The sequence below is a fragment of the Chiloscyllium punctatum genome, chromosome 12 (assembly GCF_047496795.1).
Source record: "Chiloscyllium punctatum isolate Juve2018m chromosome 12, sChiPun1.3, whole genome shotgun sequence".
NCBI lineage: Eukaryota > Metazoa > Chordata > Chondrichthyes > Orectolobiformes > Hemiscylliidae > Chiloscyllium > Chiloscyllium punctatum.
The window spans coordinates 26588794-26608332 of NC_092750.1; positions in this window are offsets into that span (position 1 = coordinate 26588794).

Consider the following 19539-nt stretch of genomic DNA (forward strand, 5'->3'; position numbering starts at 1 on the left):
TTCTATAACTCTATATTAAAAAAATTCCCAAGGGAGCCATAAAAAAGATTGTATTCAAATGCAACAACATATTTTATTACTAGCATGCATATCAATTAGTTTGCACACTAGCCGAATGTTCTGTTTCACATTGCTTATGTTCTTGCAATAAACTTACTATTATTTTGTTTCAGCAACTGAAGAAGAGCATCGCTCAATTGTATTCTCCATGAACTAGAAACCTATTTTGTATTCGGATTACTCATATTTTAGTCATTGAGCTCTGATGTTCATTCCAGCTTTCAAAAATGTACTTTTCATCATATCGTATTAAACCATTATAATCCATGCACGACAGTTAATTTGCACTTGCATTGGTCATCTCTGATTTTTCCTCCTAGATTTTGTATTGTCTCTTGCAATACTCTGATCGATCAAAAAAAATCAGTTCAGGCAATCATGGAGAAAACAATTATTCTACCAATCCATACCCATCTATGCAAAATGCTATGTAGAGCATGATTTATGCTAATTCCTCCAGTTTTCCTTGCCAGAGTGTGCCAAACTAGGATGATCTTTGATATAGTACTAAAAGAGTGAACATCTATGCTTTATCAAAATCTGCTATTTTAAATTGTGGAATAAGAATTAACTTTCCTATTTTACAGAGTCTTTTCCACGAAAATAATTTTGCCAAGAAAATAATTACTTCTCACAATTTATTTAGATCTGGACCACTGCTGATAAAATCTGGCACCACCAGGTGGCAGAATAACACCAAAGAAAATCAGCGCCCCATGACACTCTGATTTGCAGTCACTGTGACTGTCTTTTGTTGCCACAGAGACAATGACATAGCTCATAGCAAAGACAGTCAAGGTTAACAGTGAATACATTACAGCCTACAGTATCCACAAACAGAGGAAGACAACCATTTAAACGCAAATACAATATACCAGGTCATGCACAAAGAAATGTGCATATAACAAGCATTACAATCAAAGGAGAACCAGTTGTTTTTAGCAGACACCTAGCAGTCCTTGATGTAAAGTCATAGGTGAATTGGAGAACTGATATGATACCCAATGTATAGGTCACTTTCAATTTTGCAATTTGGGCTTCTGACCATTCGGTGTATTTGCATGTCTCTTGTTGAATTTCACATCATTGATGTGCACACACTCAGTGACGTGTAATATCTGGTGAAGGAATAGGTTTACCTGAATAGGTTTAACTGAATGTATTTCCTTCTAATGGCTGGACAAAGTTTAAGCCAAGTGTCACATAGAGCACAGTGATCAGCACACTGAGTTGGAAACAAAATTCATTTCCTTCCCACCTTATAGAATATTAGGCTTTCATAGAACATTTCAGCCCATCAAATCTATACTCCCAAAAATATACGACCTACACCAGTCCCACTTTCCCACACGAGGCCCATAGTCTTAAATGTTATGACATTTCGAGTGCTCATCCAAAGACTTTTTAAATGTTGTGAGAGTTCCTGCCTCAACTATCCTTCGAGGCAATGCATTCCAGGCCCTCAGCATCCTCTGGGTGAGAACATTTTTCCTCAAATCTCCTCTAAACCTCCTGCTTTTCTCTTTAAAATTATGACTCCCTTGTTATTGACCCTTCAACTAAGGGGAACAATTGTTTCCTATTGACCCTATCCATGCCCTGGTATACTTGTATCACACATTTTGGTCTGTACACACTCCAGCATTTTAAAGTAGAGTCGCCCATTATTGTCCTTATCTGATCCTCTGCAGCAGAACCGGTGTGTGACCCTCTGGCACATTGGCACCTGCCCAAGCTGCAGAACATAGTGCCTCATGTCTCACCATATGCAGATCCGAGCTCTCCGCTATCCACTTTCCTTTACTCTTCCTCCACTGATTGAGCACACTGCAATTCTGGCGATCTGATTTTTTTTTAAGAAAGGACAAGAGTTGGGGGAAACAAGGAGCTGATGCAGCAAGTGAGCCTAAAATATTTTTTTTTATTTATTCATGGGACATGAGCATCCACAGAATCCATTGGTCATCCCTTGCTGCCCTTGAAAAGGCAGTGGTGAGCTGATTGGTGGATTAGGAGTAAGTGGAATGTGAGAAGGAGAAATAGCTGTGAGAATACTATCATCTTTGGGTGGTTCCAACTACACAGCAGTCATAATGTCTGTAAAGGATAGTCTAATTATGGCCAGCGCTTTCTCTCCTCCCTGGGGGTAAGGACTCGCTGGCACATTTGCCCATCCACAGGTGGTCCCATTACATTTGCTCGTGTACAAACATCTATTTGAAGCGGGTGTGAGAAATTGGTCAGTTGGCATCAGCAATATTTTGAGACTTATGACTGGTATGTAGAGGATTGGATGTGATGAATTTTGAGTAGTGGGGCACTTGGTGGGATATAACATTTGAAGGTGAATTCATTGACATTGACCGCACATATGAAATCATTGAACTTCGTGGAGCACAGCCTCTAGGTTTCGATTCCTAGCATTGACGTCCATAATGTCCCTGCTCCCACTGTCGCTGAGAGTGTCTGTGGGGCCTCCTGGTGCCTGCAGTTGTCTGATGCCTCTCCTACTTTTCAGCTCCTTCAACATCTCCAGTGCAGATCTGTCAAGCCAAATCTTATTGTATATGGGTCTGAAAGGGTTAACACCAAGGAGTGCCAAAGCACCGCCCCATATGATGTGTCCATGGGACACCTTAACATCTCAAAGGAGTGGGACTGAACAGCTGGTTTTCTTTAAAGTCACTGTAACAGTTATCCATTGTATCAACACAACCTGCAACAACTTGCGAACTTGCAGTAAATAGTTTCTTATTAACTCCCTTTCGCACTAGACCAAGCAGTACCTGTAATTTCCTACACTTAAAGACAATATGGCTGTCTGAGCTGACATAGGAGGCAATGGGGAGGATTGGATTTGACGAGTTATGCTACATGGTCAGCAGAGGTATCAGATCTCCAGACTCAGCTATAAGTCACCCACCCATTCACACAGTCAGTAGAAGAGAAGAGTCAAAGCTTTAAAATTCCTCGAGAAGGAACCCCCAGGACAATCCTCAACCAGAAAGAATATTTCCAGTGAATGTTTCATGAGCAGTGCCCTCATGAGTTAATATGCCCATTCTTCATTGCTTCCCAGGTCAGTTTCACTTTCTGCAAAAGTGCTAACACTTATTGAAATCTCATAACCCTTATAGATGTGTAGGCTAGGTTTAAACAGTATAGGACAGCACAGTATTGGCTGGTGTATTAAGCTATGAACTGTGTTGTTATAGTTCCTGGGTGTTATGGACCAGGCCAGCCCCACCAAACACTTTAAGAACACTTTAGCCCCTAACTTTTCTTATTTTAAAGACAGATGTAAAGTAGATATTCCAGGAATGATGCAGCTGGTCAAAGCACTCAGCTTTAAGCAAAACAGGATTTATTTACACACTAAGGTTGAAACACGAATGAAAGAAAACAGAATTTACAATAACTGAAGTATTTGAAAACCCAACTGACTCAATACCGCAACTGAATGAAGGAGCTGTTCCAATCCCTGGATCATGCCCTTGGCGAAAGGTAAATTGAAACAGGTTCTTACAAGCAGGAGAGGTTTCAAAGAGAAAGTGCAGGCAAGAAACATTGGTTGAAGCATGGAATCTCTTTTCACTGTAGCAGCCTCTCTGCTACCAGTAGTTTCTGATTGCCTGCTAAAACAACCCTAACTAGAAAAAACCTAAAATGGGAGAATTGACCACTCCGCTGCCATCATTTAAAGTAGCCATTCCAGACATATCAGCACCTCTGCCTTTACAACCCCTCTTGAAAACACCAAAATAACCTTGTTAAAGGGGCAGCATCATCACACAGGGCATAACCAAATCAACAGACAGCCTTAAGTTATCATGCTGACTTCACTTCAGGCCCGAGCTGGAACACATACATACCAAGACCCAGCTTCATTGTCAGCTTAATTTAGTCTGTCTGGTTTTGATTGTTCTGTGTCTAATTAATTCCCCATTTGATTGAAAATTTCATGTTATTTACATGGAAATGTTTGTGTCCTCCCTGCTAGAAGTACAGATTTCAACAGCAGCACCATGAAAAGAAATTGGGCAGCACTTTAGCATTACACCTGCCCAGAGAGATGGATTGCACAATTAACTTCTCATATACTGAGGTTGTCGGGGCGTTTTGCACTAATAGGTCTCCAGAGGTAGTGAAACCATCAATTAAACCATTTGCACAGTTTGAATTTGTATGGTTAAAATCCCCTTTTCCATTAAATTTGTATCCAGACAAATTCTATGAAAATGCTGGACATTCCCAAAAGGTCTGGTAGTACCTGAGGAGACAGAAATGGAGTGAATGGATAGAATCTTATCAGGATTTGAACAAGGTGGCTATGGGAGGGTCTGTGGCAGAATGTTCAGGTGTGAAGTCCAGTATGGACTATCTTGACATCAGCAGCAAATCTCTTATTTTTCACTCATTTGACAAACAGTGAGATGGATTGTCAATTAGGAGAAGTTATTGCTTGCTAAGTGCCTTATTAACAGCACACTCAACTTCCTATCTTACCAAGCACACCAAACAGCTAGACATTAGGAATCCTTGACATGCCTAAGGGGCAACCTTTTCACGCAGAGGGTGGTACGTGTATGGAATGAGCTGCCAGAGGAAGTGGTGGAGGCTGGTACAATTGCAACACTTAAAAGACATTTGGATGGGTATATGAATAGGAAGGGTTTGGAGGGATATAGGTCGGGTGTTGGTAGGTGGGACTAGACTGGGTTGAGATATCTGGTCAGCAGACCAAAGGGTCTGTTTCCATGCTGTACATCTCTATGACTCTATATTGTCTGTGAGGGAATTCAATGCCGTTGAAGACCAAATAGCATCACAGAGCATGATCACTAGGCACCAATCACAGGCACACCTTGTCTACAGGTTGAAATATCCACTCCTGTTGCTATGTACCTGTGGAGGAAGTCTCCGAGTCTGACCATCACAGGATCCTCTTCTGACTGGAGCTGAGCAGGTGCCTTGTCTCTGGCACCTGAGTTTCTTCCTCAGTGAGCTGTGGAGTTGTCACTGCGAGCTACTCTCCGGCCTCTGCCCCAGATTTCCAGATGTTCCCAACTAGGCGTCAGTATTTAAGGGCAGGGGGGGAAGGGGGTGATGGAGAATCAAGGTACATGAAGCAATCTTGTCAGTGTCTTCTCTGAGGTGTCAGTACTCTCTTCTTCAGAGTTTGAGGAGCTGACCTCTTGTGGAACTGGTCATTTCTCCACAGAGGCTGTGGACATCTCATTGGTACCTGCAAAACATGAGAGAGAGAGAGAGAAGACATTGCGGATAGTGGTTAGAAGCAGGTATACAATGAGTGACACTAACAGCTGGGTAGGGGGGGGAGGTTAATGTGAGATGTACATTGGAATGAAGAATGATGAGCAATGATACTTTCTCAGTTGGCATCCCCACAGCAGCACTCCTCATCTTCTCATGCAGGGGGCAGGATTCTCTCCTCTTAGGAGGTGATGAATCTGAAGTCAGGCCTCTGTCAGGCTGTTTCTGTCTTATTGTGGGCTGTATTCTCCTGGAATGAGAGAAGCAGAGGGTCTGAGTGAACTGGAAGTAGATGGCATGGCTGTTAGTACTGGTGCAGAGTGGTGGAAAGGGGTCCCAAGACAGTGAGGAGCAGGGCCGGTTGTGGTTAGCGGTGCGGGAGATTTACCTGAGTGGTGGTGGTGGGGGGGTGGGGTGGGGGTGGTGTGGGGGGGGGGGGGGGGGGGGGAGGTGGCAGGTGTGGGATGGGTGAAAAATTTTGAAAGTGAGGGAAGATGTTACAGGGAATTGTCACAGTCTCAGAGCTTGGGCCTTGGTGGGAGGAAGGTGCAGTAGCAGAGACAGAGTGAGGGAGAGGTGGCAGGGCATGCATCACTCAGCCTGACAGAGTGGAGAAGGCCTTTGATATTTCTGGTTGTTCCTCCACACTGACCAGGCTGGAGACCTCGAACCAGGCTGCCAGGGTCTGGCACCGTGACCTCCTCTGCCAGCTTTCTGAGAAGCGGACAACTCTCATTTGCACCACTCCCTCCTCCAAGATCTCCTGGTCACAGATAGGGAAATCATGGCCCCCATCTACACCTTCTCTAACATCATTGCCCTGTGCCTGTCACCAAGCGGATTAGCTTCGGATTGCCAATGCTCACCTGGCAGCACAGCAGCCAGGGATGCTGGAATTCTGGTGGCTATCTGGTGAGTAGCAACTTGTTGCAGGAATATTATGGGTAAGATGGGGATGGAATTGGACGTGAGGGATACTGTAGGAATTGGGTAGGTAGTAAATGAGGCAAGTTTGAACAGATATGATAAGTAATGTCATTAGACCTCATGGCGAAAAGCCCTCAACAAACTCAAAGCAATTCTGACTTAGCCACAAAAAAACAGAGTCATAGAGTCAGAGTCACACAACACCAAAACAGACCTTTCAGTCCAACTTGTCCATGCCAACCAACTTTCCCAAACTAAGCTAGTCCCACTTGCCTGTGTTTGGTCCATATTCCTTTGAACCTTTTCTACCCATCCAATGTTGTCACTGTACCTGCATCTATCACTTCCAACATACAAATCACCCTCTGCCTGAAAAAGTTGCCTCTCAGATCCCTTTTAAACCTTTCTCCTCTCACCCTAAACCTATGCCCTTTAGTTCTGGACTCCCCCACCCCAGGGAAAAAACTTTGTCTATTTACCCTATCCGTGCCCCTCATGATTTTATTAACCTCTATAAGGTCACCCCGCAACCTCCTATGCTCAAGTGAAACAAGTCCCAGCCCATCGAGCCTCTCCTTTTAACTCAAAACCTCCAGTCCCAGCAAGGTCCAGGTAAATCTTTTCTGAACCCTCTTCAATTTAATGATATGCTTCTGATAGAAGGGCGAACCAGAACTCTAAAAGTGGCCTCACCAATGTCCTGTATAACCTCACCATCACATTCCTACTCCTATACTCAATGTTCTGAGCAATGAAGGCAAGTATGCCAAATGCCATCTTAACCACCCTGTCTACCAGTGAAGCAAATTTTGAAAAAAATACTATGTATCGGAACCTCTAGGTCTCTGTTCTACAACACTACCCAGGGCCCTACCATTAAATGTACAAGTCCTGCCCTTGTTTGTTTTACCAAAATGCAATTCCTCACATTTATCCAAATTAAACTCTATCTGTCACTCCTCAGTCAATTGGCACAAATGATCAAAATCTCTTTATAACCTTACATAACCTTCTTCACTTCAACTATACCATCAACATAAGATACAACTTAATATTTCCACCCAACCAGTTTTATGTATTTTTGCTTTATTCTAAATATTCAATCTCCTTAATGTTTTGCTTTTGTTAACATTCTGAAATATTGGTTTAACAGTTGGGTTGCCTTTTGGTCTCAGCTTTTGCCTTCCATTTGTTTTATTGCTATGTGTCAATGAATTCATATATGTCTTTGACCAGCTTTTGTTTCCATGAGCATAATACCTATTGTCTCTGGAATAGGAGGGGGCTGCCAAGTAAACTGCAGGAAATGCAGTCAGATCCTGATCCTCACCGAACGAGTTAGGGAACTGGAACTGGAGCTGGATGAACTGAGGATTATTCGAGAGGCTGAGAGGGTGATCGATAGAAGCTACAGGGACATAGTTACGCCGGAGAACAGAGGTAGCTGGGTAACAGTTAGAGGTGGGAAGGGGAAGAAGCAGGCAGTGCAGGGTTCCCCTGTGGTCGTTCCCCTAAAAAATAAGTATACAGCTTTGGAAACTGTTGGGGGGGACAGCCTTGCAGGTGTAAGCTGCAGTGAAGGGGTCTGTGGCTCTGAGACTCAGAAGGGAAAGAGGGAGAGGAGGAGAGCGCTAGTTATAGGGGACTCTCTAGTTAGAGGGACGGACAGGCGGTTTTGTGGACATGGGCGAGACTCTCGGATGGTTTGTTGCCTCCCGGGTGCTAGGGTCCGAGACGTCTCGGACCGTGTCTTCAGAATCCTTAAGGGGGAGGGTGTGCAGCCAGAAGTCGTGGTACACATTGGCACCAACGACATAGGTAGGAAGAGGGGTGGGGAGGTCATTCAAGAGCTCAAGGAGTTAGGCTGGAAGCTAAAAGCTAGGACAGACAGAGTCGTCATCTCTGGGTTGTTGCCAGTGCCACGTGACAGTGAGGCAAAGAACAGGGAGAGAGTGCAGTTGAACACGTGGCTGCAAGGATGGTGTAGGAGGGAGGGCTTCAGATATGTGGACAATTGGACTGCATTCTGGGGAAGGTGGGACCTGTATAAACAGGACGGGTTGCACCTGAACCAGAAGGGCACCAATATCCTGGGGGGTATGTTTGCTAGCACTCTTCGGGGGGGTTTAAACTAATTTGGCAGGGGGATGGGATCCGGACTTGTAGTCCACAAGTAAGCTAGCTGTGTGTCAGGATGCCCAAGACTGTAGGGAGGCTGTGGAGAAGGTAGCACTGACAGGGACTACTTGCGGACACAGAGATGGGCTCCAGTGTGTATACTTCAACGCAAGGACTATCAGAAATAAGGTGGGTGAACTTAAGGCGTGGATCGGTACCTGGGACTACGATGTTGTGGCCATCACGGAAACATGGATAGATGAGGGACAGGAATGGCTGTTGGAGGTTCCTGGTTACAGATGTTTCAGTAAGATTAGGGAGGGTGATAAAAAAGGAGGGGGGGGGGGTGGCATTGCTAATTAGAAATGGTATAACGGCTGCAGAAAGGAAGTTTGAGGGGGATCTGCCTCTGGAGGTAGTATGGGCTGAAGTCAGAAATAGGAAAGGTGCAGTCACCTTGTTGGGTGTTTATTATAGGCCCCCCAATAGCAGCAGAGATGTGGAGAAACAGATTGGGAAACAGATTTTGGAAAGGTGCAGAAGCCACAGGGTCGTAGTCATGGGCGACTTCAACTTCCCAAATATTGATTGGAAGCTCTTTAGATCAAGTAGATTGGATGGGGCGGTGTTTGTGCAGTGTGTCCAGGAAGCTTTTCTAACGCAGTATGTACAGTGTCCAACCAGAGGGGAGGCCATATTGGATTTGGTACTCGGTAATGAACCAGGACAAGTGGTGGGCTTGTTAGTGGGTTAACATTTTGGTGATGGTGACCACAATTCTGTGACTTTCACCTTGGTTATGGAGAGAGATAGGTGCGCACAACAAGGTAGATTTTACAATTGGGGGAAGGGAAATTACAATGCTGTAAGACAGGATTTGAGGAGCATACGTTGGGAGCATAGGCTGTCAGGGAAGGATGTGGTGGAAATGTGGAACTTTTTCAAGGAGCAGATACGACGTGTCCTTGATATGTATGTACCTATCAGGCAGGAAAGAAATGGTCGTGTGAGGGAGCCTTGGTTGACGAGGGAGGTTGAATGTCTAGTAAAGAGGAAGAAGGAGGCTTACATAAGGTTGAGGAAACAGGGTTCAGACAGAGCAGTGGAGGGATACAGGATAGCCAGAAGGGACCTGAAGAAAGGGATTAGGAGAGCTAAGAGAGGGCATGAAAAATCCTTGGTGGATAGGATCAAGGATAACCCCAAGGCATTCTATGCGTATGTGAGAAACCTGAGAATGACGAGAACGAGGGTCGGTCCAATCAAGGACAGTAGTGGGAGACTGTGTATTGAGTCGGAAGAGATAGGAGAGGTCTTGAACAAGTACTTCTCTTCAGTATTTACGAACGAGAGGGACCGTATTGTTGAAGAGGAGAGTGTGAAACGGACTGTTAAGCTAGAAGAGATACCTGTTAGGAAGGAAGATGTGTTGGACATTTTGAACAACTTGAGGATAGACAAGTCCCCCGGGCCTGACGGGATATATCCTAGGATTATGTGGGAAGCAAGAGAGGAAATTGCAGTACTGTTGGCAACGATCTTCTCGTCTTCACTGGCAACGGGGGTGGTACCAGGGGACTGGAGAGTAGCGAATGTTGTGCCCCTGTTCAAAAAAGGGAATAGGGATAACCCCGGGAATTACAGGCCAGTTAGTCTTACTTCTGTGGTAGGCAAAGTAATGGAAAGGGTACTGAGGGATAGGATTTACGAGTATCTGGAAAGACACTGCTTGATTAGGGACAGCCAGCACGGATTTGTGAAGGGTAGGTCTTGCCTTACAAGTCTTATTGAATTCTTCGAGGAGGTGACCAAGCATGTGGATGAGGGTAGAGCAGTGGATGTAGTGTACATGGATTTTAGTAAGGCATTTGATAAGGTTCCCCATGGTAGGCTTATGCGGAAAGTCAGGAGGCATGGGATAGAGGGAAATTTGGCCAATTGGATAGAAAACTGGCTAACCGGTCGAAGGCAGAGAGTGGTGGTAGATGGTAAATATTCAGCCTGGAGCCCAGTTACAAGTGGAGTTCCGCAGGGTTCAGTTCTGGGTCCTCTGCTGTTTGTAATTTTTATTAATGACTTGGAAGAGGGAGTCGAAGGGTGGGTCAGTAAATTTGCAGATGATACGAAGATAGGTGGAGTTGTGGACAGTGAAGAGGGCTGTTGTCGGCTGCAGAGGGACTTAGATATGATGCAGAGCTGGGCTGAGGAGTGGCAGATGGAGTTCAACCCTGCCAAGTGTGAGGTTGTCCATTTTGGAAGAACAAATAAGAATGCGGAATACAGGGTTAATGGTAGGGTTCTTAGTCAGGTGGAGGAACAGAGGGATCTTGGGGTCTATGTACATAGATCTTTGAAGGTTGCCACTCAGGTGGATAGAGTTTGTAAGAAGGCCTATGGAGTATTATCGCTCGTTAGCAGAGGGATTGAATTCAAGAGTCGTGAAGTGATGTTGCAGCTGTACAGGACTTTGGTTAGGCCACAGTTGGAGTACTGTGTGCAGTTCTGGTCGCCTCACTTTAGGAAAGATGTGGAAGTTTTGGAGAGGGTGCAGAGAAGATTTACCAGGATGTTGCCTGGAATGGAGAGTAGGTCGTACGAGGATAGGTTGAGAGTTCTCGGCCTTTTCTCGTTGGAACGGCGAAGGATGAGGGGTGACTTGATAGAGGTTTATAAGATGATCAGAGGAATAGATAGAGTAGACAGTCAGAAACTTTTTCCCCGGGTACAACAGAGTGTTACAAGGGGACATAAATTTAAGGTGAAGGGTGGAAGGTATAGGGGAGATGTCAGGGGTGGGTTCTTTACCCAGAGAGTGGTGGGGGCATGGAATGCGCTGCCCGTGGGAGTGGTAGAGTCAGAATCATTGGCGACCTTTAAGCGGCATTTGGATAGGTACATGGATGGGTGCTTAATCTAGGTTAGAAGTTCGGCACAACATCGTGGGCCAAAGGGCCTGTTCTATGCTGTATTGTTCTAAACCAACAGACTCCTCCAAAAAGGTAGGAAGCCTGTTGATCCAATTAAGGCTTCAATCCAGGGACTTTATCCCCAACAGAACATACCCGACTCAGCCCAGGTCCCCTAAGCTCAGAGCAGGCAGATATTTGATGGCAGGTCAGAGGGTCATTGGCATCTCCTCTCAAACATCCAATATCAAAGCTACCAGACAATAATGGCCCTGCTAGAGTCTTACCCATTTCTATAGAGGGCCTTCCCTAAACACTGTAGGCTCCAGCAACCCGAATCTTCATTTTTAAAATGTTTCATAACTATCTAAGAGCAGTTCCATTTTGTCATACTCTGCTGGCTTCCTCAGCAGCCCCCTCCTCTCTGGTTGGAGTCACCATCCATCTAATGCTAAGGGCCTTGTCATTGAGCTGTCCGCCTCACAGCCCTGACAGATAACCTTACATGGTCAGCAAAACCAGAATCAACCTATTACTTGGCGGTCTCTCAGAAAATCACACCTCTGTATAGACAGTCCAATTATCATCCAGTGATTCTTGGTGGTTGTGTACTTAAATGATGGGCAAGAACAGAATCAAACATGACTGCAATACTTTCCATTTTTGACTAATCCATCCTAACATACGACGAAAGAATTCACATGGATAATGGCAGTATTGCAGGAGTCAGCTTGTGGAACTGAAATTGTATTGCAGCAAGGAGGGTTCATCTTCAGGAGAAGGGAGGACGATGCACAAATTAATAAAAAGTGGGAATTCAAGAGTGCAGGTGAGAGAGATTGGGTCATTGACTAATAAGTTACTAACTCAATAGAAAAATAAACAATGAAAACCACAAGTTCTTCAAGCAAGTGTTCAGAAGAACATGATTGCTGCGCCATAATATTTCAGTCAGTAAGCCCCTTCAGGACTTTTGCACAGGTCATATGAAGTAAATTCTTTGTCAACTTCTGTGTTTCTCCGTGAGGTAATCATTATGCAAATTACTGCTTTCCAAGCTGTAAGAATGGAGAAATAAATAAGGAAACAATTTTTTTAATGTAGCAAGGTGCTTCAGAGAGGAAAGGTATGACCATCAATCTAAAGGAAAAGAAACTATAACGGGGAGCTAAAGCAAGGCCAAGTAGATTAGTTTTAAAGAACAATTGAGTGACAATTTTGAGAGTTTAGAGAGGACATATCAAAGTAAGGTGCTGAAAAGACTGAAGGCATGGCTGCCAATGTTTAGGTGAAAGGAGTGGTAATGTGTCAGAAACTGGAGTCAGACAATTAGAGAATCTAGGGAAATTGCAGCCATAGACAGTTAAAGTATTTTCAAAGGATAAGGCTGCAAGAATTAGAATTTCAAATGTGAGACTTTGGCAGGATGAAGGAAAGAGAGTTTTGCATAAAATTACTTTAAGGAGAGTTACTGGAATGTTGCATTTGATCTACGGACATTCTGTTGCTAAGTTATGCCTTGAAAATGAAATGGTTTTACCACAGCTGTATACTGCATCCAACCGTGCTCAGAAACTCGTTAATAGTGCACCAACTCTCCATTTAACCACGGGCAAGGAAATAAATTAGATCACAAATTACATGTTGAGAAGCTAACACAAAGTGAGAGCCAGCACCTGTTCTATGTAAATGCAGAGAAATAGCTATTGATTAAATTTTTATTAAAATACAGGAACGGTCAGTCTCAATATTTTGTAACCCAATCGATTAATTCCTTTCCTGCTCATTCACAACAGTCTCTGGTACAGAAACAATTCCTGAGTAATTCTAACGTCATTATAATTCATGGATTGACTGAGGCTGGCTTCCATTTCTTCACTTAATTTTCAAACAGATGTTTGTTAATAGATAAGCATTTTTGAGGAGGTGTTGTATGCATGAAAATATATTCTGCATTTGTCATGCCTACTTAATGTTGAAACGCTGTTGAGATTTGTTTCCTATCATTCTCTCACACATTTGTAAACAAATGGGAAAGATCGTTTCTCAAGTACAATTCTCAAACAGCCAGTGCTCCTCTGATGAATTTGGAGAATTTGCTTACATTTAGAGTGCTTGTACCTTTGAGGGTCTCTCTATAGACAAATGCCCATTCAATAAAACTTGGAGAAATAAAAAATAAGGTAGTCTTTCATTTCCTCGTGGTTGGAGAGCTACACTAGAACATTTGCATTCACTTACTTAATTGCACATGTACTTTCTGGTTTGCTTTTGTCTCACTTGGAGTAGGTTTGTTGCCAGAACTTGCCATCACCATCATTGGTGGACAGACCTCAGAGAAAACAATTGTCTTGATTCCCTTATATAAAAAATAATGTTTTCTCTGAGGTAAAATAAAATAATGCTAAAAATATAAATGTTGTCAAAAGCTTTTCATTGTGCACTGATTAGGACATTCACCAAGAATACAAATGTAAAGGCAAACATTATTTTATATTATAAAAGATTGCATATTGATTAGCAGGTCAACTCTGATTTGGTAGATGCATTCCCATCTAACAAATGTCAGTTAGACCATGATTGACAGTTAACTGCCAAACTTTGTTTAAATTTAAACCAGAAAGGTTAACTGATTGATAAAGGTAATGCCTAAGAAATGAACCAGAGAATGACTATCACCTAGTTTCTTAACTTGAGACATTTACAATAAGTGTTCATGTTCTTTCTGTCTGCAAAGAACAGGCCTCATGTTTTAAAATAATAAACAACCAATATACTTGTGTGGCTCATTGCAGCCTGACTGAAATCTTAAATTGGTTGTCAACATAATTTCTAGAACACTCAGGACTGTTTAGCAAATATTGTCAAATGCAGGATCATGTTTAATGTTGGTTACTATGTTTTAAGTTTTGAAAACATGATTGGTTTGATACAGTTCATCCCTGATGAAGGGCTTATACTTAAAACATTGAATCTCCTGCTCCTTGGATGCTGCCTGACCTGCTCCACACCCTTGACCCTTGATACAGTTCATACCTTGCCTGTTGAGCAGAGCTGAAAGGACATTCTGTTTGATTTAATCCACCCATCCTTAAGATGTTCAGCCTTCATACCTCTCACATACCACACTGAAATCCATTTACAACATTTATGTTATAGGCAAAGCATCTTTTTGACTTGAAGGCAGCACCTGTTAGTAGCAAAATGCACTTGTGTTGTTAATGCGTAGTAGCAGTGAAACATTTAGGTTTACCTGCTTTTCAAACTTTGAGACACTATCAAGATAAACTGAGGTAGACTGTCACTTTTTAGGACTGGAGGTAATGATCTTAGACCTATCATTGAGTTTGTATGATGGACTGTACAGTGAAAAGTGATCAGGATAGACATTACGTCACACTTTGATGCACACTATCTCAATATCTAACTTGCACAGGGAGCAAATGGCTTCGGCCCTATTTACAAAGTTGCCACTCAAGCTAATCTTAGACTGCATATAACTGTAGGAATTCTGTAGCATATATTGACCAGTGAAGGAAGGATTATAGTAAACTTTAGTAGACACCCCAACACTCAACCCCAGTGATTGCAACACTCAAAGTTAAAAATCACACAACACCAGGTCATTGTCCAATAGGTTTATTTCAAAGTACATGCTTTCAGAGCACTGCTCTTTCCCCACAAACATTATCTGATGTATTCAATTACTCTTGCTACCATTTTTTTCCTTCCAGTCACACATATTTTACCTCTTCACACATCCATCCAATTCTTTTTTTAAAAACACTACTGAATCTGCATTCAATAGGCAGGAAATTCCAGATATTAACCAATTACATTGAAACAATTCTCAACATCTTCCCTCTAATTTATTTGCTAATTATTTTAAATTTGCACCTCTGGCTATACACCCAATTATTAACATAAACTGTTTATTCTATTTATTCTGAGAACATTTTGAACAACTCTGTTAACTCCAGCTTTTTTAGCTCTCTGTTCTAAGGAGAGCAAACACAATCTTGAGTGGCCTGTAGACAACATGCTTATCCCTCTTCCCATGTATAACCTTTCATTTCACTGACATTGATCTCATATCCAAAGGTCTATGACCAGAACTTCTATAATTTCCAAGTATCCTTCCCTCAGCAATGTACCTGTCTGGACCTGATAAAAGATTGGCAGCATTTAAAATAGAGAAGTTAAGTGCCTCCATTTTATCTGCTTTTATCAGTTATAATTGCTCTGCCTCCTCTTTTAATGGTGATGTTGGCACCAATCATCTTCCCTTGTGAAGATAAATGCAAATAACTTTTTGGTCCCTCAGTGAGTTTTGAGAAGATTTGTAGTTCAGGTTGAGGTTCTGGATGTAGGTTTGCTCGCTGAGCTGGGAGGTTCATTTTCAGATGTTTTGTAACCCTACTAGGTAACATCTTCTGTGGGCCTCAGCGAAGCAATGTACATGATTCCTGTTTTCTATTTATATGTTTGGGCTTCTTTGGGTTGGTTATGTCATTTCCTGTGGTGATGTCATTTCCTGTTTTTTCTCAGGGGATGGTAGAAGGGGTCTAACTCGATGTGTTTGCTGATAGAGTTCCAGTTGGAATGCCATGCTTCTAGGAATTCTCGTGCATCCCTCAATTAAGCCTTTAGTTAATTAAATTAATTAAGCCAAAGATTTTCTTTGTGGTTCTTATTGAGTTCTAACCTTGCCTCAACTAGTATTGTCTATTTGATGTGCTTCTAAAATATTTTGGTGCTGACTTTAATATTGCCTGCTAATCTTACACTCTGACTTTCCCTTCTTGCTCCTATTTCCAATTCACCTCTAGACTTTCTATGTACTGCTTGATTCTACATATTATCAATCTAACAATTATTAATAGCCTTATTTTCTCATGCCAACAAAGTGCAGAGATCAAAGCATAACAGTAAAATATTAGCCTCTATAAATAAATAAATTTGAGCTACAAAGTGAAATTTGACCAAAGGATCACCGAACTATTAGCATTATTTGCCAACAAAGGCTGCTCAGCTGGACATTTATGGATGCGTTTATTACAAAGTCACACCTTTATGAGTTATTTTCTAAGGTTCTATATTACTGGACCCTCAAGTAATCCCTTATGGGCAATATTTAGAGTAGTGGTGGATTGGCCATGCTAAATTGCCCATAGTGTCAAGGAATGTGCAGGCTAGATGGATTAGCCAAGTGAAATGCAGGGTTACAGAAATAGGATGCGTGTGGGGAGGGGCGGGGGGGGGGTGGTTAGGATGCTCTTTAGAGAGTCAGTATGGACTCGATGGACCAAGTAGCCTTCCTCCACACTGTAGGGATTCTATGATTATCCAGTGATTTTAATAATGAAAACCCCTTTGTCGTTTGAGGAGGATTTGTAATCTCACATGTACTGATTTAATGGATGGTGTATTCCTTATTCTTTCTAGAAATAGAAGTGATGAATAATCTAATGAGGTAATAATTTAGTAAGCAAACTAAATGATTTATTTTACAAACAATATGTCAATAAACAATCTACATTTTACAAATTTTTGACCCATTTCCTAATAGCCCTTAATACTTACGAATTATGAAAACAAAACAATGGCCTTTATGAGGCAGTATTCATTTTGTGGAATTTAAATGCTGGATATAACGGAAATTGTCAATATCTGCATTTTGCAATTTGTTTTGCTAATTATTTCTTCATTCAGAACAATAATCACATAGTGCACCTTCCTTTTGTGTGTGTAACTGTGAATATCAAAGTGAAATGTAACTTAAGATCTACATTAATACAAGAAATGATTACATAAAAATTCATTAAATTAAGTTTTAATCAAGAGGTAATAAAGGGCTTCTTTGAAATTTTGATTAGGGTAATAGTATTTCCATTGTAAATTAATCGATTTCCAGCAGAATCTAATTAGGACTACGGACATAATCTTCAAAGAAAACTCCTATCAGTTAAAATGCCAGTTACATAATGGCATAGAATATATTGCAGTTATTTTCACATTCAGATTCAAGAACACAGTAATGTCATTGTGCTCCTTTCATGCACAGTTCTTGCAGTAGTATGTACTAGTGCATGGTGCTTGTTTTTGAACAGACTTGAGAATTTTCAGGGTACAGTATGTTATTCCTACTACACTGAGCTTTGCTTCGGTCATATTTGTAATTGTCACTGTTTAACTTAAATGTCATCACTGAATGCAAGTATTATAGTAAAGGATTGATTGAGATCCCTATATGTTTTGTCAAATGGTCACGCCATTGGTGAATCACCATGTAGAGCTCCCAGGCCAAATTTGTTTCGGAATTGTAATAATTGCTTTGCAAGTACTACACTTTCTCCAGCTGGGCCCACTGTGGCCTACACTCATCACAATGCTTAAATATATCATCTTGGAATCAAGAATATTTACCCCTCATTAACCAGTGTCACGGTTTATGTTTACCCTGGGGGCAGCATGCATTTGTTTTTGGTTTCAATCTTATACTTTTAGAGAAATAAAGAAGAATTTGGTAATATTTCAAAAAGGAAAAAAAGAAATTAAAATGAAACAGAAGTAAATTAAAATCACCACAAAATCATAGAGAAAAAAGTACATGCAGGAAGTGGAAAGAAAACAAAGGAACTATCTGCCAGATTTGAATTTATAACCCTGTTGCTTTTTGTTGTATGCACCCACTTTCCAACCTGCTAAAATCCCATCTTTACTAACCTGTTACTATTCAGCAGGAGTAATTATTTTGATAACAATGTAATTTTCACACTCACATACATGTGGGGGCAAATTTAATCATATTTTCATTCTGCCTATGAGAATTTAACTTACTGTTTGACCCAGAGTGGTTGTTTGTTTCAATAGAGTTGGGTGCAGACAGAGAACCTTTGTACGACAAGAAAGTTTATCGACTACCTCGGGTTTCGATCGGTGCAGGAGATAGTTAGGACTTTGGCACTGTACTTCATACCTTTTTCTCATGATGACCCCACATTGAGGCTTGGTAATTATTATATCCCTAATTGCAAACTGCAAAGGGTGGGGGAGGGAGACAGAGTAATGTCTAGGATGTGTGAAGGGGGTGCTGCCGAAGTGGCTGCCTGTCTCTTAAAGCAACTATTATAATACAGTCAGAGTTCCATCAGAGCCATTGCTACTTTAGAGATTGCAAGCTCAAATTGGGGTCCTGACCCCACTTTAGGAAGTCCTGTTTTAAATATTGGCATTCGGAAGGATCATGGCAAAGACAGAAATTGTATTTAGGTGCAGAATAAGCTGGTGAGAGAAATTAATTGTGCTGTCATCCAAGTTGATAATGCTACTAGATAGATCAGACCCTAGAATGAAATTAGCTTGATACATCCTTTGTTTCCTTTGCTTCAGTGAAGGCCACCTCATAAAATATAGTCACACAAGGCTGCAGAGCTTCACTAACAACAATTGTTTATTACACAAAATTAAAAAAAGTAAAGCTAATAAGAAATAGAATACAGAAAAATATTAAAACACAAAGTTAAACAAAGTTTCAACCATTCCTCAATGCCACTACTTTTACCACAATTCAAATCCAGAGAAATTAAACCTTGAATAAATCTTTAAATTTGACTTAACTGATCCTCCCCAGTTTCTGTGAAATGAACTGTGATATCTTCTTACAACATTAACAGCTTAGATTTTCTCAGCTTCTAATAACATGTAGCACACTAACCAAACACTCCTGGTCTGGCAATTGCACAAACTAAAACTTTTCTACTTAAGTAGCTGCCTTCCCTGAATTGTTCTATATTCCTTTCTAGGAGTGGAACTATACATGGTTTGGCCCTCATCAAGTCTCCTCCGTAAGTCCTTAAAAACTTTAAATTGAAGTTTCCTTAGCCAAAACCATTTGTTGAATATCCTAAAACAAATATAAGCTAATGACCTTCAATGTTACTCAACCTATCATAAACCACCACACTAAAACCAGCTTTCCATTGACACTCTAGGAGTTGCCTGCTCTCTAACACAGAATGTATTAGGGCACTATTCCAGAATGATCGAGAATGTATAACCGAGTTTTTTTTTAAAACCTTTGACATATGTTACTATTTTAAAGACCATACTCCAAAAACAATATTAAAATAAATATAAATCATCTATTTCACCATAATAAAATGGGACAATAGGCTGTTCGTCAAACATAAGCACATGAAATAAATGTTACAGTCACTGAAACCTCCCTGGCCACTCAACATAACCATGGCCT